At 44.7% G+C, this 23,780-nt stretch overlaps 1 protein-coding gene across 3 annotated transcripts in view; it reads left to right on the top strand.

Annotated features, from left to right (window-relative positions):
* The first annotated feature begins 296 nt into the window (after positions 1–296).
* OSBPL1A (oxysterol binding protein like 1A) overlaps positions 297–23,780 on the top strand; it is an 84,058-nt gene continuing 60,574 nt past the window's right edge. For all 3 annotated transcript variants that reach the window (XM_078856633.1, XM_078856636.1, XM_078856632.1), the window contains exon 1: positions 297–594. The gene's annotated coding sequence lies outside the window, so the exon portion shown is untranslated. The remainder of the gene's footprint in view (positions 595–23,780) is intronic.

Below are 23,780 nucleotides of genomic sequence, written 5' to 3'. Positions count from 1 at the left end.
CTTCAAATCTACTGAAGCTTCGTCCGAAACCGTTACGTCACTCGCTTAATAAACATTGCGGGGCGGGGCTACTCCAAAAAAAAGGAGGGGGGGGTGGCTGATGACCCCCTCCCACCTGTCACCCCTCACCCCCACTTCACCCCCCCCCCCCACTTATCACCCACCCCACACCTCCCTCCCCTCCCACCTCACGCACCCCACCCAACCCACCCTCTCAATCAGCGCCAATTGGCTGAGCTTGCCCCGTCGACGTCGACCAATCCGGGGTGGGCGCGGGGGCGGGGCGTGGCGCGAGGGGCGGGGCGTAGCGCGGGGCGTGGCGCGGCGCGCTGCCAAATTGCGAGGAGAGTGGCGGCCTCCTCCTCCACCTCAGCGGCCCGCCGATTTATTCGCTCGTCAACAACATCATCATCAGCAGCGGCAGCGTCTTACACTCACCACTACAATATTCCTTCGTCGCCAGCTGCACGCAGCCACCGGCGGTATAGAATAACTAGCAGCAGTGACCACGTCTGGCTGCTAACTACTGCTGCTCCAGAAAACAAACAGAGGTTCTTAATTGACACCGGGAAAGGAACACTGGCAGCGACGCAGGTACGGGCGTAAGCTTGTTGTTACAAATCGCGGTGTGTTACACGTCTTGTGTGTGTGTGTTCATCACGAGGTGCACCTAGCCTGGCACGGGTCCGCGGTGTCCTCGCTATTCGCGGGTGTTATTGTGTGGTGGTTTCGTTTCGACTTGTGCCCCTCGGGCCTGCTGCCACGGCCTACTTTTGTGTGCGACTGAAGCCTGCCGCCACGGCCTGTTCCACCCGGCCCCCTCACGAACGTTGACCGTGCTGAATATATTTCGCTTGTATTTAGCTCTCGTTATCATTGTGTGTAGTTGCTTTTGCTAATGGGGTTACCGACGTACGAAAGCGCAAAACGCGTTTTAAAAAAAAGTTAATAATTTATTACAAATCACGGGACGCTGAGGCGAATTCCCTCTGTTCGGTGTTGTGGTGGAAAATTGCGTTGGTGACATTTGCCTTGTTTATAGTTTCGCACGTGTAATTGGAGCTTATATTTGCCGTTAATACCGTTTTCTTTAGTGTTTTTTTAATGTGTGTTGTGAGTGTATATGACACTTTCGCTACGCACTCCAATGTGGGATCGCGCGCGCAATGATTGCGGCGGCTTGCGAAGGCCTTCATCCAGCAGTGGATTGCCCGTGTCCCGCTGATGATGGGTGGGTTTTTCGGTAAAGTCACGTAGGTAATATAATAATATTAATAGAATAAAATAATAATACATGAAAATAACTAAATTAAATCACGACGTTTCGGAGGTAACACAAGTCTCCGTCTTCAGGTGGGACCGTCACAGCCAAATTTACTGTATCAAGTGAAGGGGAATCCAAGAGACAAGATCATATATACTGGTTACTCCATGTGTGTGTGAGCTGACATCCTCATCGGTCAAAGTTGCCCGATTATTAGATCCCAAGCTAAGCACAGTTGAGCATGACGAGTGTGTTCGTACGTAGACTGCCTGGGAATATCAGTTGACGGCTTGGGCTTGTACGGTGGCCAGAAATTTGCAGCGCAGCAGTGGATTCTTGAATCCGTCTGTGCAGAGCTTTCACTGTTTAAGGTACTGCTATTAACAATTATGCGCGATGGGGTTTTCTAAGGGTAATAATGTTTTTCCTGCCACATGCCAAATGCTCAAAAATGGAATTGGCCAATGATCCCAATGTAGCAGTCAATTCCTGAAAAAGCCTCGACACTTAGTGATATTTGCTGGGGAATAAAGTGATCGACTACAATTATTCAATCTTTGGTTGTTTTAGGAGGGGGATTGCCTTTAACATTTACTCGACGGTAAATAAAATAGTATTATGGGATAGCGATGAGGGCCTTGTTATGTTGTCTCTTAAAACATCTCGAGGAGTCCTGCTTTGATGTTAGGAGCTCATGGCATCTCCAGCCATGTCAACACTGCATCAGCATTCTAAAATAAGGGCAGCCTTAACAGACACGTCTTGGGTCATAGCCTTCCTAGAAATGTTCTTTTGCTCAACCATCACTACACATAATACTTTGCGTCACCACCACCATGCACAGTCCTTAACTGCCAACATTTATTCGACTTTACCACCACTATTCACACTTCTTCACCACCATACACCAGTACTGCATCATCAGCCATTGTCTGTCAACTGCTAGATTAAGGTCGCCCCTCACCGTCCATCTCCTGGACACGAACTGATCTCGTTGCTTTGTCTCTGCAGTGGTCTTCCTCTTAGACACGTTCTCTCCCTGGTTGCCCTTCTTTCACCAGTCTCATCCATCCTCTTATCTATGGATGTATCCCACCCAATCCCGTTTGCTTTTCTTAACACCGCTATACACACTGCCTTAGGTGGTGGTTAAGCATAGAAGTGTGTGATGGCTTAAGCGCCAGATGTGCACATCGCCTTCATAAATAGAAAATGTAAGACAAGCCACAACGGCTGGCCATGCAACCCAAACTATGGACTATGTACTTTAGTAAATCGCTGTAGTCTGCACTCCTTCAACGGAGGAGGAATAGCAAATTTACACAAACTCTCTCCTGAAGCACTCTCATGGCTGGCATTTTGCTCCTGAGCATGTTGCTGTCATATGCAAGAATATAATAGTGCTTTCATGGTATGGTTTAGGAACTTACTTGCCTAAAATGTGATGTCAAAAAACACTCGGCACATTCATCTCTTACAATTGGAAAATACATAATAGTTGGACATATTTGGCAATTGCCATTCTTCAGAGCAGAGGGAGAGTAATTTTGAATGTGCCTTCTCACCACTGCCATCACATGGCCTCAGTTTTTGTTGCCGTCTTAACATCTGAAGTGTCGGCTGCTGTGATATTGGGTTACAGCGTCCATGGAATGTCACCACTGCATCATGAATATAAAGCTAGTGGGCATATGTGACTATGGGGAGAAGCAGCCTGCCATATTGCCCAAATTTTTTTAATTTGGGAGTGCTTTTGCTTTAGGTGTGGGGAGGTGATTACAACTCCTCTGTAAATGTCAATCGAGTTTCCGAAATTGCAAGTCGAAGTGCGTAAATTCACAAATATAAATGGAATACCGGTTGTGTTTGTATCACAATCGGTAGGTTGTCATTTCAGGCCATCGCTTCATGTAAGTAACATTAATACCACAAAAATCGACGGTGGTGGTCCTGTGAAGGCGACTGGTCTCCACCATACGAATATTGAACTATCACTGCTGGCTGAAGGCGACCAATGAAAGTGAGCACAGCCATAATGTTCGGTTGAGCAGGGAAACTATAAACTTTTGAACTTCTGCATAGACCGGTGAAAACTGCATCTCATGTGGCCTGTATCACAAAGGAAATGTCCTGGGTTCACTTAAACTGTGCTTAAGTTAACCTGAAATATCTGTTATGGCGTTAAAAAAACAAGCATGGCATTGCAATTGAATTGGTAAATCACTTGGAACTGAATTTATTACAGTTGCTCTTCATTGGCCATACGAATGCATCAGTGTGGAGTGTAGTGCTGCGTGGTGGGGAAGGCGGAGTTGCGTTGGATGGGATAGAGGATCTGATGAGATGGAACGCTGGAGCTTATTGACCTGTCCTTCTACAGATAACTTGGTATAAACACAGAAGTGTCCAAATGGTGACATAACAAGGGAGGAGGTGTCATCCGGCTGTGCCCTCCGTTGCATTTACACAGAGGCAGTTCAGGTGTTTTGGACGGCATGCCGTTTGGCAAGTGCGTCTGACGTAAGAAGTCATTGGAGCGATCACTCACTGGCCAGGGAGCGGGAGGTTTGGCCAACCGTGGCTCAGGCATCGAGAACAGCAGCTGCCCACCCATCGTGAGTCGTCATGGAAATATTTGGGGCAAGCACGCGGGTCTCCAAACACAAACGTTGGTATGGCAGTCTTTTTTTGAGTCCTTCTCTTTCTCGCCCGTATGTTGGAATCTCGTAATGCGCAGTGAAGCGGTGGCTTTTCTTTCGTTTGCCAAGCATGGCTGAGACAAGTTTCAAGTTCATAGGGCACTGTGGGCACCTCGAAGCATGATTGTGTACGTGAGGCACTTGCTTGTTGGGATAAGTGTTGGCCATCAGCTGTCAATGCAACTAGTAATAATAATTCAAATTTATAATGCACATACCATCCTAGGATCCCAATGACCTCTCGGCTGAGAATTTTCATTGATCCTTGCGTGTTCTCTTTGCATTTTTGGTTTCCATCCATGCAACAAAAAACAACTGAAGAGGAATTAGCCAAATATGTCAATTCAGGATCCTTATGAAACTGGTAACTGCATGAAAAAAATGGTCAAATATATTACTGGTTCACTACACATAGAGAAATAAACATCCATATTTTAACCTTTTTGATTGGAAAACAGTGGGAGCTGCCATGGTGCAATAGTTAGCACACAGAACGTGCAATCTATCATTGCCGTTTTGATTCCATCTCCTGGTGCGGAAGTTTAAACGTACGGTACATTGCTTAAGCCTCCCGCCTCTGTCCACCGAGCGGTATGAACGGATAAACAGTTGAGCAGCAGGTCACTTGTGGTGGTGTCAAGTGTGAGGTAAGCCCACACTTGCAGGAGGTCATGGGTTCGATCCCGACCCTGACTCCTGTATATTTGGAGTTTGCATGTCTCTCTCCACGTGGTCGCATTGATATTTCTCCGGATCCTCTGGTTTTTCCCTCCACTTTTAGAAACATGCGTTTAGAGTATTTGGCTGCTATAAATTTCCACGTGATAAGCAACTTTGTTGAGCTGTCATTTGTGGCCAGGTCGCTTCTGAAAAATAACAATATTTCTCCGTGGGCCTTACCTGGTAAAATAAAAAATACTTTCGTTTTAAAATATAGCTTTGAGTTTACACATCGATTGGTGTGGAAGAGTAGACCTAAAACTCCCTCTAGTGGAGGCCCAAGGAATTTTTAGGTCTGTATTTTGATCTATTATTTACCCGTGTATTAATTACCTTCAAGCTGCTGTAATGGGGTTTCCACGTTTAGCACGAGCCAGTCCGGTGCCTTAATTCCACTGTTATCGGAATATGCTCCCTGGTTTTCGGAAATTGGTCGTAAATTCCTGATAACGATCACCGATTTTTCCAGTTTTTGTTCAACAACCCAAAAAGTTGATGACGCGCTGACAGGAAGCGGCAATAGTGGTGGTCAAACGTGCAACGATGGCTGTTCTCCCACGTTTCATTAATTCGTAATTCCACGATGAGACTGCAAAGGTGTTTTGGAGAAACTCGAACCTCATTTGGGAAACCTGAGATCGGCTCTTTGGTGTGATCTCTGGCCTTGCCTTGGGTTTGTTTTATTCAAAGGGGCGCGCTTTGTACTCGTGCTTTGCTGATGTCATTGGCGAGCAGTGAAACTTCATAGCGGCCGTTCCGTGACTCGTGGTGCGTGAGCGAGTGTAAGTGTGAGCGAGCGCGTGTGTTGGAAATATGACCCCCGCCGCTGCCGCCACTGAGCTTCACGGATAAGGTTGAAACGCGTAGTCAGCATTGCAGACACCCTCCCATCGCGTCTCTCGACGGTGCTTTGCTTCTAACGATATCGTCACATTAAATCGATTCTTAAGCTCGTGACACGTGCATCGAATTGTGTGTGTGTGTGAGAATCAGTTGTGTTTATTTGATGAAAATTATTACATGCAACTTCTCCTGCGGAAGTACAAAACTTATCTTTAGGCAGACATGAGAGACGATACAGAGGATATAATCAACGATTTTTGGGTTTAGATCGCGTTATTTATAAATGTGTCGTAACCCTCCACCACCCGACACGGCCAATCAGTAAAAAAAGTGTCACGTTGACAAAAGACAAATAGTTCACTGCTTTAGCCCACCGGTGTGTTGAAGCGTGAAACCACAACATTTACAATTTGAGTACGACGTTTCGCTGGTAATTGCATCCAGCATCATCGGGCAATTCGCCAGAATGGTGAGGCTCTGCTGTGTCTCCCGTTCTTATATAGAGCAGCAGCAGGGTGACGTCATCATTAACTCATTAACTCATCAGGTGCAAAGATTTGAGGGGGGGGGTTATTGTAATTATATACTTGATTAGTAATAAGGCTATTGTTACGATGCGAGTTGTAGATTAGTAATCATTTGGAATGTGTTCTATTGTGATTATGCTACATTAATAATCAGTTAGTGCTTGTTTCCCTTATAAGGAATTGTAATGCATCTTATTTAATAATACGCTTCCAGGCCGCACTAAGCCTGTAGCTGTCTGAGCGATTAAAGTTATTTCTGTTTCTCTCAATCTCAATGGATTCTCTAATTAGTCTTTGCCAGTAGTAACTAGTTTTACACAACACTTCAACGTTGTCAAAATCAATTGAGTGTCCCTGTTGACAAGCATGTTCTGCCACTGCCGACAGTTGTGTTTGCGATAGTTTAATATTTCTCTGGTGTTCTTTTAGTCTTACACTAACGTTACGCCCTGTCTGTCCAATATAGCATCTGCCACATACACAATTAATCCGATATACACCTTCTGTTGATAATTTAGGCAATTCGTCTTTAGTGCACGTTACTAATTGTTGAATTTTGTGTACTGTACCAAATCTTACTGTAATGTTTTGCTTTTGCAAAACACGGGCTAATTTGTCAGTTACTCCTGAGATAAATGGTATTTTTATTGTTTTAATAATCTGATCGCTTTCAGCAGTGTTGCTTTGCGATCGTGATTTGGCATTTAGTGCTCTGTTAATTTGAGCATTATTGTAGCCATTCTGTCTTAGTGCTTCTTTAACATGTTTAATCTCTCTCACTAGACTTTCATCATCTGACACTGTTTTAGCCCGATGTATGAGCGTCTTGATTAGAGAGGATTTCTGAGCTGGGTGATGATGCGATTTCGCATTCAGATAGGCATCAGTGTGCGTTTGCTTTCTGTAAACGCTGTGTGTTATTTTACCATTTAGGCCATGCCCAAGTAAAATATCCAGGAACGGGAGTGTGTTATTCACCTCCATTTCCATGGTGAACTGAATGGCCGGGTTTTGTGCATTGAGATGATTTAGAAAATCGTTAAGTGTATCTTTACCATGTGGCCAGACAACCAAAGTGTCATCCACATATCTAAACCAAAAGGATGGTTTTAATGTGCTCGAGGCAAGTGCTCTGGTTTCAAAGTTTTCCATGTACAAATTTGCTATAGCAGGAGATAAAGGAGAGCCCATTGCTGCTCCCTCCCTTTGTTTAAAGAATTCACCTCTCCATAAGAAGTAAGTGTTATTTAAACAATGGTCAGCGAGTTTCGGAATATCTTTTGGTAAATCTGTATTCTTTACCAGTGTATCAAGTAATTTAAGCGACTCGCTCACTGGAACCTTAGTGAATAGCGAAATCACATCAAAACTCACCAAAATATCATTAGGGTTAAGCTTAATATCTTTGATCATATTCACAAGATGTTCTGAATTTCTTATGAATGATGATGTCCTACCGATGTAGGGCTGTATTTGTTTAGTTACATATTTTGCTAATTTATATGTGGCAGAGCCAATTGTACTGACTATGGGTCGTAAAGGGATGCCGATTTTATGGATCTTTGGTAGCCCATACAGTCTAGGTGGTTTTGAAGCCCTTGGCTTAATTAGGAATTGCTCATTTTTTGGGATTAATGAATTTGCAATGATTGCAGTAGTCTTACGTTCCAGAGTATTAGTTGGATCTCGTTTAATTTTAATGTAGGTACTTTCCTCTAATAAATCTTTAATTTTATTATCATAATCGGCTCGTGACATCACTACAGTAGTGCGGCCCTTATCCGCTGCTAGGATTTGAATATCTTTATTTAGACGAAGCTCTCTTAAGGCTTTTGCCTCGTTCGAGCTAATATTTACTTTCGGTATTTTACTATTCTCAATTATTTTGGCAACCTCGTGTCTAGTCATCTCTGCCTCATTATGTGGAAGAAGTCTTACTGCTGATTCTACCTCAGCAATTATCTCATCCACTGGAATTGTGCGTGGGGTAACGGCAAAGTTAAGGCCTTTAGAAAGGACAGAAATCATGTCAGTGGTTAAATTAGTGTTAGTCAAGTTCATTACGGTTTTGTTTTTAAATTGTTCGTTTTTAATAGGGATTTGTTTATTGTAAAGTCTAGAAAATTTGTTAATTTGGTTAGCATTTGTTAGATTAAACACATTATCAGCCGATTGTTGTGTTATAGTATCGATTATATTCCAATCATGCATGGACACACTATTGCTTATATTTAAATGTAAATGCTTTAGCGATTCAGAAATGCTGGATAATTCACTCCTGTTGTGTTGTATTCTCTCTATTAATAATAATTCGCTAGCTTTGTGTAGTATTTTGTTAGCTTTAGAAGACTTTATGTGATGTGTTATTTTAACTGCGTTTGGTATTACCTTCGAATCTCTGCACCTTTTGAGGAACGCCAATGAAGATATCAATTTCATCCGCTTAATGCGGAGCTTCTCCAATTTTCTGGTTTTAAGAAAAGTATCCTCCCCATAGAGGTTAGTCAGTTTAACACGAAAGCCTACGTGTTAAACATACAGAGGATACATTGCAAATGAGATGGTACAAAGGAGGAAGATAGTGCTAATGAGATGGATAGTACAATTGAGATACAGTACAAATGAGGCAGGCAATTAAGTAGATAGAGTACAAATGGGATAGCATACTACACATCAACACCATACGGAGAAGATAGTATAAATGAGATGATACAATATAACATGAAGTATAAATGAGACCATTCAAGTGAGTTGGCATAAATGGGAGAAAGAAGAATAGACTCTTGAATGGAATTGTGACCCCAAAATCGTCACATAGCATTGAACTTTGGGATGCTTACCCACCACCACTACCCTCTTCATCTGGAGGTTGAACCAGTTGGTGCCTGTTTGCCAAACCTGCCTTGATGTTTGTCTTAAATATGGATCATTCCATTCACATCGTTGGGCTTCATGATGTTAGCACGCAAGCTTGGCTTGCTTGTTTTCCCGAACGGTTTTCAGAAGCGCCAGTTGTGCCGTTTCTGCCATGGCTGCCTTGGCCTTGATCACGTTTTCATGGTGGGGGTTTCACGTTGTTTGGAGTCGACATGCGGTGTGGCTGCTTGGCGCATCACAGTTGCCGTGTGACTTTCACACTGTCATGTGTTTTCAAGCTCACGGTTGCCTAATTGAGAGCTAAAAATATCAACTAGTAGTACAGGAGCAGTGGTTGCAGTGCAACTACTGGGGGCCACTCTGCCAAACTTGCCTTGATGGTCACCACCTGAAGAATGGATCTGTGGTGTCATTGGGATCTTCTTTATCAAATCTTGATTTAAAGCTTTTGTGACTGCAGGAATTCATACTCTTGGGTCTTTCGGTCAAGTCACGTAAATAAAAAATCTTCTTTATCATCATCAGATTGACATGGCCAAGTAGTAATGCGTTTGCTGCCTGTTTCAGAGGTTCACGGTTCGATCCAGTGGAAGCCCCGGGATATTACCGCGGGTGTAATAACTACATGAATACTTGGCTTCGTCCGCTTCACTGAAAGTGGATATTAAATATCCCGTGATATCATTCGCAAGAGTAGGCCATTGTGCGCCGGCATCATGTTTCCAAATTGGCCAAATTTGCAACATTTACCCGCAAATTACACGCATGAAGTATACTTATAAATGATCGCCCCCACTACGAAAAAAAACTTTGCAGGACCCTCCTGAAAAATAGTCAAGAGACTCGGTGAGGCTTTCCTGGTTTAACAAGCCTGATAATAATATCAACGATGTATGCACTGCTGGATGAAGGTTTCCCCAAGCTGGTGCTGTGATGTAACAATCAATGTGTGACCACCACATGAGCTAATTCTATTATTGCTCCATCTCTGCGATGGTGGTAGTATTGTTAGGCGCATTCCCCTCCCTTGTCAGTAAAGGTCATTGTTGGGTCCTCCCCACCCACCACCACCAACTGGCGATTTGGCGAGGTCTCTCGATTCAACGTTGCAAAATTTGAGTCAAGAGATTAACATTGCAGTGAATGGAGCGGCCTTCAGTGGCTTGAGGGGTAATGTGGAACGTAAAAAAAAATCCGGAACGTTGAATTCCGGGACTGTTTGTTGATATGACGTTTGTAATTTGAGCATGTTCCGTCGTGCGCTTGTTTCATTTTTGGGTGACGTAAATGGTGGTCACTGTATGTTGGGAGGCACGATTACTTGTATTCAAGCAGCCCTGCATTAAAATTACTCTGACAACTCATGTACTAGTTTTGCAATGGCTTTCGTAATAATGTGAACTCAACTGTACAGCAGATAGTGCAGCTCGGCCGCTAAAACGATTAGCGGCACAGGCGTCCTCCATGTAATTTCTTAATCCCTGTAACATTGAGTGTTTTCCTACGATTTGTTTAGCACACATTAGTCCCATTATTTGATCCCCCTCAATGCTTCTGCACAACTTTATGCTTAACAATCAGCTGTGTGTGAGCATGTTGTTTGTTTACCAAAATGCGCTGGCTAACGAAACGCGAGCGCTTTGCTGATGTGTTACCAAATATAACATTTCCATTCCTAGCATCATGCAGAGGGTGTAATTTAAGCTCCAGTAGTGGCTTTGAGCCAAGAGGGCTGCAGTACATGATCATGAGCGAGTGCTGGCGTAAGGATTAGTAGTGTAAGTTTCGTGCTGCTCAGCTTCTCCGGCCCTCAGGTGACAAAGCTGGGCTTCTTTCCCAGAGTGCAGCAATCACGTTTCCAATCTTCTTGCGAACAATGGCTTTGTTCCCAGACGCGTTTCCAGTAAGCGGCTCTGCTCAGATTGTTGACGATATTACGCTGTCCCATCATACATAACCTGCAGAATAAAATAAAATCGGTTGTACATGCATGAACCATGGGACAAATCACCTTTGAAGACACTCCATCTCGTCAAATCTGAAAAGTTTGTCAGGGTTGAGCCTGGATCTTATTTGAGTGGTGGCCAACATACATAGCGAATTAAATGTGAAAGATGTGAAACAAATCAGAGAGCACACTAACAGAGCGTGTGGATGACCAAGGTGTCCATGGTCCTGCATTTGCTAAATTCCGTACAACAGATAAATATGTACATACAAGTACATGCAACGGTGGCGCGATGTTAACTACCTCCCCTGGTATACAGGATCCCATCCCTGATGCCTGTATATTTGAAATTTGCATGTTCTCCCCGTGGTCGCGTATATTTTTCTCGGGTCCTCCAGTTTTCCCTTCCACATTTAGAATCAACATGCGCTTTGAGTATTTGGCTGCTGTAAATTTCCACACTAAACCACTGGCAGTGGCCTCCCTCAAACCAGGAGCACCTTCACCGAGATGACATTTTGTCATTGCTGCCCGTGTTGTCACACGTGTGCCATTAACTTAATTTATTTTGCCATAAGGCAGTTTCTGGATTAGTGGTAATTAAATTAATTGCCTAATTATTATTTTTTGTGAGTGGCAGCCGGAGGAGATAGAGAGGAAGAGGCAGCATTGGTCGGCTAAATGTTCCTCCCCCTACCACTGGTAATGTTGTCCCTCATCCTTTTGCTTGCCCCGCACTTCCGTGGACACATCACTGCGTGAAGGCTTGAGGCTGCGCAAAGCCTTCACGTGACCATGAAATTATTGCACATCCTGTTACCATAAAGAGTTCCAGATCAAGGGTCGTGAGCAGTGTATAAAACAGCATAAATTGCCGCCGTTCAATCAAGGCACTGTCTGCAGAGTTCCTTGACGTCCCGTTGAGCGATTCGTTTTGTAGATTGTTGTGCGCAACTTCACAACCAATTACAGTTAATAATTAAATGGCTACTAGACCCTTTCTGGAGGATGATATTGAAATCAGGTGAGTTTGGAAAGGTATTTTCTTACCAAAATTGCTGAAAGGCAGAACTTGTCGAACGGATGATGGTGGTGGGGATGATTAGGATGTTGTTTTGGGGGCGTCTTTTTTATTTTAAAACTTGTCTTTTGCAATGCACAACCGAGATGAAACTGGAAAGAGGTTGTTGCGGTCATGACGTGGTGACACGCCATCACATTTGAGAAACCTAGAACATATTCAGCATTTATCACAAAAACAAACAACGCGGATTGTAACGTGTGTGTTTAGTATTACGCACATAATACACATTTGACCCCTTTTGCACCAACAGTCTGGTTGGCCGCAATGCTTGAGCAGTAGTGCAAACAGGCGCGAGCCAACGCTGCTGCTAATACCGCTTAAACGCTGCTGCTTCTGCTATTGCTACTGCGCTCTTTTTAACCGGATCCGCGAAGCGCACATCGCACGTCTTCCTTCCAGAAAACCCTGTCTGCCAGTCACATCGCTCAAGGGAAGCCTGACACGCGGTTTAGAGAGGAAGGGGATGGAGAGGCACGCGGCACTCGACTCCTGCAGGGCGTGGAAGGCCATTCTGCTCGATGGCGTCGCGTTCCTAGCATGCGTTGTTTGCGGTGTCTCGTGCATGTGTGTGTGTGCGTGCACACAGACCTACGTCCGGTCATGCACAGGCTTAAGCTTAAGTTCAAGAGTGCAACTTTTCCTGCGATATTTTCGCTCATGCTACCGTGGGTTCATGAGGCATGTAGCCATTCACTCCCTGAGTTATTTCAATCAATCTGGCTTTCACAATTCGATTTGACAGTCGAATTATAGTTCTCTCATTCTTTGCCTTCTCATTAGTTTGCTATTGCTTGTCAAGTTTTGTCCACTCCATTGCCCTAAATCCAGTGTAAGCATATTTAATTGCTTCGTCAACCATTACACCACAATCACTTCCTGTTTTTTTAAATTATTATTTTACTCGAGCAAGTGCTCATCGTTGCTTAGAACCCTTCCCTGGCTTCAATTGATCCTTCTGGGCCAGCCGTCCAGGTAAGAGGGCAGGGTGGGTCAAGCATTGTCCCCTCCCCAGCCCCTGCTGTAACGGTGGGTGTAAGGCGAAGACATTGGTTGACTCCAGTGGCTCAATAATGTGCAACTGTGTTGCATACCACAAGCAACCTGGTTGAAGCGTTCAACGCGGAATGTTGCGCAACAATCTAAAGATTACTGCAAACTCTTCCGCAGTACAGCTCCACCTAGAAATGCATTCGCTTAAGGGGGCTGCGTTGCGAGCGGCGGATGACAGTGGTGCAAAATATGCTGGTTGATCTGCACCTTTGTGCTTCCACGTCTGTGCTGCTTACTTTCGGCAGGCACAGACTGCCCAGCGTAGTGACCGATGGTCAGTTAACTCCCCCCATGACCCACACAGAATGGGAGGTGATGAGCTTGCGGACAGCGCTATAGGAGGTGCACGAAATTGCATGAACCCCATACACACGCGCACATTTTCTGGGGTAGCTGGCTCCCAAGGTCTAGAAATGCCCTCCTCTGGTCAGTGCTGCTGTCGTCAGAACGTCCGTGTCACTGGAGCACATGAGCAAGATGCTCGGTATTTATTAAGAGCTCTCATCCACCAGTGGCTTGGCAAAGGGCTGTAACACGTACATGGCGGGGCGGTGGGGGGGTGTCCGGGCAGTCATGCATCGGGTAGGAGGAAAGCATACTGAGGAGCGCCCAAAGACAGGACTCGCTTGAGTTACGTGCAACGGCTTGCGCGCTCTCGCCACTGGGGTTGTGGTCATGTCGCGTGTACCTGATTTACACGGGTTTTCGTAAAGGTAAAGTCCCTTCTAATTTGATTTTGTTTAATTCAATCGCTCCTCTCCGCTACACATGTGTGTGTCACCGAATGTCTGCCATCTGTCTCCTTCCCTGACTGCTGGCATGTTCCGAAGGACTTAATGATGCACCGCGCCCAGCACGCACACGTCCGTAATAAAATATTTCAATTTTCGTCTGCCTTGAGGGCATCCCTCGGCATGAGCTACTGGGTTCCGTGTCGCGTCCTACCACGTGACCGGCATTGTCAAGAACCCCTCTGTGTTTTTGCCTTTCCGAGACTGGTGTAGACAAGTCGCTGGTTTACTGAGCCCTGTGGCGGAGCGGTGAAATTGCCAAGCGCTGGTGGCTATGCGCGTCTCTAATCCAGCACTTTTGAGGCGAGGGTTGGTGGATCACACTTGTTATATTTCCTACCTGCTGGGGGCCGACGTCACTTTCTCCTGGCTTGTCGGAGTATGGTGGTACAGCAAGTTGATACATTTCCCTGTGTAGGGGGATTGAGTGTTCAGGTTCAGTTTCCTCCCACGTGTATGAACACGTATTAATGGAGTTGGCCAAACATAATATAGGACCCCACAGAGCTTGGGCAATTGTTAGCAATGGTTCTGGCCACCTCCCTGCTTGTCTGTGGTTTCCAGGGCCTCCATACGAAACCCTGTACGCTTTACAACGGCGTTTTGACGTGCAATTCGCACGAACGACGCTCTATGAAAATAAACCATTGTTATTCTTAATTGTGGTGTCTTGATGGGATTTTTTAAATCAGTTGCTGCATGTGCATATGGCATAAAATTGAGAACCAGTTGCATGAAGAGAAATAAAAACGAGACCTTTCTGGAGCAGGTTCAGGAGGAGAAACATCTGATTCACAGAAGGGCAGTAGAATACAACTCAGATTCCCAGAGTGGGGGGGGGGGGGGCAACATTGAGACACGAGGACCCTGATGAGGTCCTGGGTGTCACGTCAACTTAAATGAGGCCCTGGTGGAGGCACGGACCCCGGTGAGGGAGAGCAACACCAGCACGATGCCTGCCAGGCTGGAGATATGGCCTTGGCAAAAACGGACGGAGACCGTTGCAGCCCCCGAGAGCTCGTGGTGAAAACTTGAGGAACTCGTGGATTCGCCATCGAATCCCCACCTCTTCAATGGAGAAGTAGGAGCTGGTCACAAGAAAAAGAAGACCGGTGTGAGAGGGGATCAAGTGGAAGGTTGTGACACTCAAGAATTTTTCTTTTAAAGTCGACATCTTGCTTCCAGTTACGAGCATACTGGGCTTAATTTTGCGCTAAATATTTGTATGCATCGCTGCTGGACTGTGGTTCGGCACGTGATTCGTAGCCACGGCCATAGAGAGTTATTACTGCGTGGTGTTTGCTGCGTGCGGGAATATATTCCTGGCCACTCACCCAGACAGACCCAACTGAAATTAAGCCCTGCTAGTATAAAACTGATTTACCACCAGTGTTCATGCTGTATCGTGAATCCACACTGCTCTGCAAGCAAACACTAAATAACCTTGGTTGAAGAAATGGGTCCGCACAGAGTGTCACGGCGAATCTTTGCAGATATCTGATACGTGTAAAATTGAAGGTATGTCCCTTTTTAATTAGACCTTAAGATGTTGCTTTAATGTGGTTACGACATCCTGACGAAGCAACCGGAATGTCTGTCACGGCCTGTAAATCATGCCTTGCTTACTGACGGTGAGTGCTGTTGGTCCGAGTTAAGGTGACATTCCCGCACTTTACTATGGGGTTCTCTGTCGGTAGGGGTCATAATATTAAGTGTTCTGCCTGTGCTTAGTAGATAAGCGCTATCAGTAAATTACTGCAAGGAACTGATTATGTTTGAAGCAGTTGATTGATATGCATGCTTCCCAACGCCACTCCCCAACTCTCGAATGAATCTCGGACGAAGTGGGAGTTATTTGACCTTCCTCACCACGTTTGTCAAGGCGGGGAGCCTAAATGTGAGTACAGACGTAGAGTAAAATTTTGGATTTATTTTCCTGCATTGTACCCCGCTGCCCACTGCCAGCCATGCAGGAGGCTGTTACAGCCTCTTGTTGCGATGGTCACTTATCCAAGCGCTATGGGTTTGTGCCTGGTGAATAAATTATAACTTTGTTTAACATGAACCTAATTGTAACCATTCGAGTAAACTTCTTATGTGGCACACTCGTCGTGGGAATATGTTAATGAAGACCAAGTCAACTCATCCAGGGCTGTGTCAGTTTTGTATTGAGCTCATTCATAAGTCGGGCTATGTTGGCTGGTGTTTGAGAAATCTTACAATCGGTTAAATATATGGCCCTCAAAATATCGTTTGAGCAGCATCGTTGTGATTGCATCTAAAATACAAGTTGCTGTTTTGACCACTGGTGTTCATCGATCTTGAAGAGGCATTTGATTCAGTTGAATTAAATCCATTATCCAAAACAAGTTATTAACCAACGTTGTCAGAAAAGATACCGAATATCTGTGGGAAAAAAAAACACAAAGAAGGAACTGTATCCTGGAAGCTGCATGAGAACACTATAACATTTAAATGAAATAGGTGTCCAGAAAGTAGAAATAATCTCAGAGGAATTAATCCACAGAAAGGTGTGGGAAATATAATCTGAGGGTGACATGAATCATCAGAGATGTGAATGTATACTGACAGATTTAGTTTTTTTTTAAGATCACTGGTGGTGTGATGTTGAACAAAAAATCTGCGATTTAAACCATGGTTTCTCAGTTATGCACTCTTTCTGGGAACTTAAAACATTCGATCTCCTTGCAATGAGCATTGTTTTCTGGGCATGTCAAGTGTGTAACATCATGTTGGTAAGAGTGTATTGATGTTCGCTTCAGTAGTCGTTCTTCGACATTGTGATCTGGGGGATTTTCCCCAATGAACTGAGAGCACCAAATGTAAATATATCTCTCTTATTTACATGGTGCCGATAGCACCATGGGAAATATAATACAGTGAGAACACATAGGAAATTCCTGTTAAACAGAAACAAGAAGCAAACGTGTGAAATTAGAATGGGTTTTCTTTAAAGGTTAGAAAGTTTTGAGGCATTCATCTGTGAATGAATTACGGCTGCGGTTCACATAACACTGTGGTGGTGCGTAAGGCTGGGGGAAGCAATCCGCTGACTTGTTGCAGATTCTACGGTTCGGAATGAATAAATAAAAAAACCTCATTATCGAAGCCTGAAAATCTGCAGAATGTTTTTGTGGGTTCATCGTCCACGGGTCCAGAAACATTAGGAACCTTCGAATTATCCTCTACAGTTCAAGTGTCATTGTAATTTTACAACATCATTGCTATGAATAAGTTTGCTTGTTTTTTTTTAATCTGGAATTTTGTAACGCTTTAATGTTGTCTGCATGCTGAGTTGCTGAGTTGTAAAGGTTCTTCGCTCGATCTTTTCTCGGGAATTCAATTTCTGTTTCTGCACAATACCCCCCCCCCACCCCGAAGTATGTTGCTCGAGGTTTTGGTTTCCCCAGGTGGGGGGGGGGGAGCTTAGAGATCATCACACAACATGTTGAATGCACAGCTGAGATTGGGCACCATGAGTGGTGAATGCAGCTTCCTGCAACTTCACCTGCCCAACTCCCGTGTCAGCCATCCCTACGCGAGGCACCGACGTGATGTCAACTGCCGTTTGCCGGACGACGTCAACGTCAATGGGATAGCGCCGTGGGGATATGTCTGCAGGATGCGAACTTGGACGGTCACCAAAATGTCGACTGGCCGATTTTTTAAAATGGGTTATTGGTCTTACGATACATTGATTTATTGTGCGTGTCAGAATCCGTCGCTTGTGATTTCGGCAAATCATGAGCAAATGATAAATCGTATCCTTCTGGGTAAAAGGCACTGCAAATTGAGACGAAAGGAGTGAAAACGAATGAAACTAATGTCATGAACGACGAAGTGCAAACACGAGGTGAAAACGAATAGATACAATTTTTTTAATCGTGACCCCAAATAGCAGCAATTCATATAATCGTGAGTGGAGAGTAAAGGTTGGTGGTGAATCATTACATGACTACTCAGAACCCGTCCTCACACAGCACAGGCTCGGTTTTCTGAACCACAAGGCATAGGTTGTGTTTGTTTTCTTGCCACCAAACAATACAGAATTGTACTTCACATTTAATAATAATAGAGAGCTGTGTGTTTTATGGTTGAAAGCAGGGTCCTTCATCTGTCCCTCCACAAAGGCTCGTGGTGTGCTCTGCTGAGAGACGGGGCTTGCGGAGACAAATAGATAGAGAATAGTGAGATGAGAGAGAGCGATAAAGAGGAGATAAAGGTGAGAGAGCTATAAGCAAGTACAGATATGTGAGATGAAAACTAGATAAACGTGAGATGAGGGACCTGCGGACAAGAGGTGCAGATGAGTGGGCACTCCAGACCTTCTGACGTCACATGCACCGCTAGCTTACAACAATGTTATGACATGGCCCACAGGAAATATATAATTTTAAAACCCCTCTTCTATATCATGCAGTTAATGTTAAACACATGTTAAGAGTAGACCGTCGTTTATGCATGTATGTATGTTTTGACTTCTTCCACAGCATACGAAGCCAACTGCTATATTGGAGGTGTGGGAGAAGGACAACAACCTGAATAAAAAAATATTTTATTAAGAAATTAGGTTTAAATCTAGATTTAAAAGCGCATAACTCCAGTGGCTTCCTAAAATTGGAAGGAAGAACGTTCCAGACGGCCGCAATGGTAAGTGTGTAATGAGTGAAGTCGATTAGTCTTCTTGCTCATTATAACAAAGGGTTGTTGCTTTGAGCCAAAAGTGGAATTTCCCTATTCCTATGGCATGGGAAATCCTAATTAAACGACGATCACTGTTGACATATGAAAAATTGCTACTAATTGTTTCGACTGTATATAAATGATGAGCCTAGTTTTACCCCCCAAGCTGAGAGTTGAACCCTCGCATTTCTGATTATAAGTCTCGCACTCTACCCAGAGCTCCACCCGGTCGTAGAAGGAGCATCGTACGATAAGTGGTGTGGTAATGGCTTTACGTCACTGGTCAACAGGCAGATGATTCACAGTTATTTATTGTGCTGATCTATGTGGAAGCATTATTTGTAATTGTGGCTTCTAACCAAATTGGATGATGTATGGATGTGCGTGTGTGTGATGTGCATGTGTGAGTCGAGAGTGGCGGTGCCATGGTTAGCGTACAGTGCTATGAACCCAGCAACCAGATGAGTGGCATTTGAGCCTTTTCCCTTGCCTTGCCTTGGTCGACTCGGCCTTAAATTATTACTTGGTGCACTGTAGGGGCATCAGAACTAGAGAGACAAAGGTGTCCGGGCATTGTGTTGGTTAGAGTTTCCCGTCATACACTTTAATAGGTGCTCATAATGACACTACGCAATATTCAGTTTAGGCTATACAGGGGATATTTGTGAGTGCAGGTGGTTGTTGCACCTGCCAGTCACCTGAGTAAACTCGTAACATATGGCTGTGCCCCACGACCTACCCGCCACAAACCTTTGTCGCTTCACATGGTCTCGGAGCAGCTAGCGTGTGACACCAGATGACGTGGCTGCCGCACAGTGGTGAATGGCGGGTTCGATTGTTGTGTCAATGGCTTTGCCTTGCATGTGTTGTGTAGTACTTCTCGACACCCGGGAGACTTCTAGAGCCAGACGGAGACGAAACTCGTGTAAGGGCTTACGCCGTTTAGTCACATCTGTTACACACACTTATACACTGTTACACTCTCTACACTCGACGCTTACACCCGTCATGGCGCACGTCAGAACTCTGTCCTTTATGCGGACATCCCTTGGCTATCTACGCCTCGGTACGGCTTCCCTTATGTCTACCCCCTCGTCTGCCCCTGGCGAGGGGCTCACCCATCACCGCCCGGCGACGAGGTGAGACCTCTACATCTCTCGCCCTTCTTCGGTGGTGGCTGGGATGTCTTCCACGCAGGCTTTCGTTCCTCTCTCTCTCACTCTCCCCACGGCGACCACCTCACGGGGGTCCCCCTTAAGTACCCCTTGGCGGCTCCTCCCCTTAGCTCGGACCCGCCCATGTTCCTGAAGATGGTACCCCCTTACAGCCCCCGTGACATCACGTCATCCCACTACTCCTCTACACACGTGTTTCGGTGGCTTTTGAGCATCAGCAATGCGAAGACAAAGGTGGTCATGCGTGGTTTTTGCCACAATACTTGTGCTGTGCTGGCCTTATTAGTTAATCACAATAGCACTTGCCCCAACAGTCTTTTTCACTATAATTGGCTCTTTGTATCTGTTTTATAGTGGGAACCAGTGAGCGGCGGACGTTTGTTCCGTAATATGAAGCAATATTTAGAGGCCGTTGACCCTGGATCAGCTGGTTCTCCTATCGGGCAGTTGTGATCTTGCGTAAGCCTGTTGTTTTGTTGTGCAGAAAAATCCAGCGGTGGGCTTTAACCTTCTAGTTACCTGAGTCACCTCGTTTGATTGCCCATAAATCTACACGTAGTGCTGGGCCAAGGTTCTCTCGTAAAACCCCGATTTGAGTCAAGTTTATGGAAGCATTCTAAGGGTGATGTCACGATTTACAGGCCCTGAATTGTGAAATTTTGGTCATCGTATGTATGCAGTCGATTCTCGATTACCTGTGTGCGGTTTATCCAATTTGCGGACTGAGATTTTTCCATAAATAATAACTCGTGAGTTTTCCCTTTAGCCCACATTAATTACAATCTAAAAACAGTTATACTTTGCTATTCTTGGAACTGTTTATTACTAATCACGTGTTTTAAACCGAACAAATGTCTGTTTCGGTCAATCGGAATAACCACATGATCGCCTCTACAGTACAATAGTTGCATATCTTTACAACAGTGGGTGGAGTTTGATGTTTATTGGCATGGCTCTGCTGTCCACTTAGTGGGCAGAGTGTTATCAAGGAGCACACGCATCGATCGGTCGTATTCCTTCTAAATCGAAAGAGTAGCGATCAAATTCATCGGTTGTGGTTCATATTGAATGACTTATCTGATCATTTACTTTGTGAGTTTTAATTTATGAAACTGTGCGATGGCAGAGAAACGGAAGCGTGTTTTAACTTTAAATCAAGATTTTTCAAACCTGCTTAAGTTAGTTTTTGTGTGGACTTGTCATAAAACAAGATCAATACATTACTACTAATTTAGTTTTTTTCATTAAAAAACTCAAATTTCTTAATTTGAACATTATTTCTACCTATATTAGTGGTTTTTGGCATATAGATCCACGGAAAATTGATATTTTTGAATTATCCGCGATTTTTTTATTTTTCGCGGCCATCCTCCCCGTTATTAGCGCGGATAATCGAGAGTCTACTTTTTATATAAAAGCCAGTGTGTTTTCCTCTTAAAATGAGCATGGAGAAAGTGCGCATCCCCCCTAATTAGATCCCTGAGCCAGTGCTGGAAGTTCCACATTCCTTTTCCAGGGGTTGAATCTATCCACAGGATTAATCACTGTTGACTTGCCAATAAAGTGGTACGTACTTTATCAGTTCCAGAGGAATGATTGGCTGAGTCAAACCCCCAACCAGGATTTGAACGTGTGACCTTCTGATTGTCGACTGCTTGCCCGACTGTTCAGCCACTCGGCACTTCCTCTGCTTCAGTGCTACATTTAACAAAATCGCTGGCTAAAGGGCCCTTGTGAGTTGCCCTTTGTGGTGGTTCAAAGTTACTTTTTTAAATAACCATATGGCTTGCATTTGTGAAATGCGGGGTTTTGAAATAATGTTTTAAATAGTTTAAAGTGTCCAGTGTTATCAATCTGGTTGGGCATATGTTAGTGCTTCCAAACAGGAAGTTTGGAGTTAAAATTCCAGTCATAGGTCGGCTCGGCCAATAATTTTATTGGGTCCGTAAACAGAACATAACTGTGCGGAAAGTCGGGAGTGGCGGGTGTTCTGTGGGGGGAGACTGGCACCCACCATGACAATGTGGAATTTCCATCACTGGTTCAGAGCAGCAGCCAATCGAGATAAGTTCCACCCATTGTTTGTTGGATGAGGAAGACATTTTTAGAAAAAATCGTACTCGACTTTGTTCAGAATAGTAATAATAATATGGATGAGCAACCGTCATACACAACAGGTAGTATAGGCTGCGGGGCTATCTGGTGGACAGCAGAGGACGGTGCAGAAAAATACATTGCTATACTACACTAATTACTGTACTTGTGCCACCAATTCTATGACCCGTACCTTCGCCAACTCACAATCGGGCCAGTTGGCGACTTATCGTCAAGCAAGCTCCACGACCAGCATAGTGTGCAGAGCCCCTAATCCAGCATTGGATTAACTATGGGCAGTACAAGTACAAGAATACAATTGTCTTACCTGTGACTGATATAGGTGCCCCCCTATGCAGCTTAGCTGCTTAGTCTTACAAGGCACTCGCGCCTCTTCATGTGTGTTTAGGCAAGTTTGCTCTTTTGCAGAAGAGGTGGCGGTTACGCGTGTAAAAATGAAGCATATTGGACTGACAAACCGACACTAATCGCCGGGGCTGATCTCCGAAACATCTCTAAATAATATTTTTTTCGTTTGGAATATTGTGATAATGATAATAACAGCAATATACAGCCCTATGTAAATCCTTGTTTGGATGAAGGCCTCCCAGTACCGTGTCATTCATGGGAGTTTGACCACATACCCAGGACTGTTTCACGTTTCATATATCACTTGCCACTGATTTTAGCAGTGGCTGGCATTCATATTCTGGTCACCGGATTCGAAGCACAGTGCATTAACCAATATGCCATGGCTCTCCCTGTTCATTATGAAAACAGTCAAATCATTGAGCCAGTAATTGACAAGAATGACATTAATTTCATGCAGCTGCCACACCACGCGCCTAACCCTAACTCCTAAAATAGATCAATCTAGCCCTGCCCTCGCTTATAAAAATCTGAAACGGTTGGAATGAAAGAGGTCACTCCTCCTCTGCTGTTCCAGTAGTGTAGAACGCTCTACACCTTGCCTTCCATATATTTTGGTGATAAGGCAGCACTTGATAGATATGATGATCAGGATGGAAATGTCATCGTGACCAAAGGGAAGAAACTGGAGCTGTTTCATTTGTTTCACCAGGATCCATGCCACGTCACTGTGTCGTAACACGAGTGTGATGACCGTCACTTCACATTCAGACGGGTGGACGTTTCAACTGCGCGTTGCATGCAACCGCCAGCGCTGCCAGGGTGCACTCGCGTTCACGCGGGGTTTAGTGCTCCGACGCAGAATCGGCTTGAACCTGGCAAAGAGGATCCTTCCAGCCAGCTGTTGGCCACTCGTTACAACCGTGGCAGCACAACGACAGGGGGCGGGTGTAATCTTTCTTCTGGGGGAGGTGGGGGGGCTCGTCGAAAAGAAATTAGAAAATCCAGAGAGGGTGATGTGCAAACAGCGGGGAGAGGTGTACACCACCACTGGGTGCCCCTCAGTAATAACGCGATTTAAACAAAACTAAAAGCGAAATGTTATATTTGTGATGCTGTGTTGGCAGTGGGGGGCGCAAGCAAAGAAATTTCGACAACTAAACACGCTCGTTAATAACACTGCTTCAACACTAAATAAAACATATTAAGTGTCGTTTCAGTTAATGGCAGGAGGGCCATTCCCTGAAATGTCACATTAGTAATAAGTTGTGTATATTAACACTGAAAAGATAAACAACTAAACGCTGGTTGTGCAACACCATCACCCTCGATTGCCAATTCACAGGCGATCCCAAACACAGTCGTGGCTTTGTAGATTGAAGTTGCATAAAGTATAAAAATACACCTTAAGAATCAGGTTAGCTTGTGAGGATTTACCGCCCTCATGATTCAAATTGATTATTGCATTTCACCGACACGATTCGTTTTCAGGATACGTCTCTCATGAATAAAGGGGTCAATGGAACCCATTACATTTGACATTCGGAGTGAGACTCGATAACTCCATGCAGATGGATGCAAGAAGCCAGTACTCTAGTGCTATCTCCTTTCCTCCTCGAAAACCCAAGTATTCCC

This window comes from Lampetra fluviatilis, chromosome 5, assembly GCF_964198595.1.
Source record: "Lampetra fluviatilis chromosome 5, kcLamFluv1.1, whole genome shotgun sequence".
Taxonomy (NCBI): Eukaryota; Metazoa; Chordata; class Hyperoartia; order Petromyzontiformes; family Petromyzontidae; genus Lampetra; species Lampetra fluviatilis.
Note: the sequence above shows the minus strand (reverse complement) of the source record. Positions and strands in the feature narration are given on the sequence as shown.